This window comes from Galleria mellonella, unplaced genomic scaffold (assembly GCF_026898425.1).
Source record: "Galleria mellonella isolate WM207_F2 unplaced genomic scaffold, CSIRO_AGI_GalMel_v1 utg515, whole genome shotgun sequence".
In the NCBI taxonomy this organism is placed as follows: Eukaryota; Metazoa; Arthropoda; class Insecta; order Lepidoptera; family Pyralidae; genus Galleria; species Galleria mellonella.
In genome coordinates, this window is record NW_026442107.1 from 1,937,063 (window position 1) to 1,939,141 (window position 2,079).

Here is a 2,079-nt window from a genome sequence, read left to right on the forward strand (position 1 = left end):
CAGCTTGTTCCAAAAGATACGCCCGCTACAATAGCCGGCAACTAGCAAAACGGACATCCGAACTCACCAATCAAGAACCTTTCTTTTTCATCGTCTGTCGGTTCTTCGAGCTTTGTGACCAGCCCATTGCCACTTAAGCTTACTTATCCTTCGGACAATATGCACTTTGATTCTTTTGCGGATTTCCTCATTTCAAATTCTGTCACGCAAAGAAAATTCGAGTATAGCCCTCTCCATAGCATACTTTTTTTTACTTTCCATACGAGCAATCGTGTAGGACCATGTTTCGGTTCAATAGATCATCACTGACAACACGCACTGGTTAAATTTCTTCGTCTTCAAACTTGGAGATTTTTTAATATTTAAGTAGGTATTTATTTATCCCGAGTCCTCAGGAATGGCAACGCATGGGGGGTATCATTCATGGGCGATAAAGTATACTCTGTTATGTCCATGGTACTGCTCATGTCTATAGGCGACGGTAACCACTTTCCATCAGGTGGGCCGTCAGCTTGTTTGACATTCTAACTTGTATAAAAAAAAAAGAAAAAAAAAACATTATAATTAATATTAAATGTGATGGTGTATTCTGTACCATAAAAATAAAGATTATAGAATTATTTATTCTTATGCCTCTATCACTTTCTACCGTCGCATGCGCTCACAGTAATTACAAGTTCCAACTGGATCGCCAGCTTATCGAACAAATTTATCGCCATACTTATTACTAACTTTTATTTCTAGATGGTGTGTTTAGATAAAACATAACATCAGATTTGAAATTGGAACACAGGAGTATAACTGTGAAAACCTTATTTAATTTGGTGAGGTTGTTTTTACGTGATACAGGAACATACAGACAGACCCAAAAAACAAAAATTTTCAAGTTTTTTTTATTTACATATATTTTCACATTTTTATATGTACATATTTGTTATGGGTGTCATTATTAGGATAGGCAGAGACATAGTCATCTTTCGTCGTCATCGTCTAGTTAGAATTTTATTATATTATTAAGATTCATACTAAATACATTGATACTAGCTATACCCAGAATGTGTTTACTGACCGAGATAAAACGTAGCCTCTATTCTCCGTCCCGTATAGAACGAGTAATCCAAATTTCATAGTGATTGATTAAGCTGTTAAGGTGCTATAAGATAACAAATAAATAAACAAATTCTCTTTTACATTTATAATATGAGTAAGAATACTGAGATATGGATATTGTTTCATATCTCAGTAACAGTACTTATCTTACGAGGTGATCACTGTATAAAAAAGGTACTTGGGAACTAATTTGTATTGGTATGAAATGTCATATGAAGATGTCGATAAATAGATGAAGTTGTGAAAAGAATATAAATAGTTCTCTATTTAAAATTTTAATTATATGTTCCCTTTAATATATTCTAGTATAAATAAATCCAATCTCTCTAAATAAAGAAAAGTGCCTACGCCTTGTCACACTTTTGCTCTATTTATAATAAATAAGTTTCCCCTGAGGTACTTTACCCATATCAATTAAGTGTATATAGCTGTATAAGTTGTTGTAATATATAAGACGAAACCAATTTGACCTTTATTGACATTTCCTCTTCAGTAAACAATTTGTTCAACGTTCATGAATGAATCTGAATTCTGTACAGGAGTATTGTCATTGCATTTTGATCTTTACGCATTTGAAATTAACTAGAATTTTTACTAGTAAAACATGATCAGAACCGAACACCTGTAACTATAGATGGGACTAAATATATAGGAACTATCGATCGGCCCTCCGCGCAAGCGTCTTCGTCGAATATTCGTGCCAATTTCCAAAAAAAAAACTGTACACTTATTTCCTGCCAGATATAATATAATAACAACCTGTGGAGTAAGTTACAAATCTTACTGGTAATGATAGAGTCGGAGTAGAGTAAATTCTAGATGATCATTAAGATTGGCGAATTATTGTCGGGAACAAAAGACAGCTGTTCTTTATCACCGAACACTCGTAAGACCTTTTCGATACCGAGCATGAACTTTGGTCCAATTGGCGAAGGGTGGCGCATGCCCACAACCCTCCGAGGGAGCTTT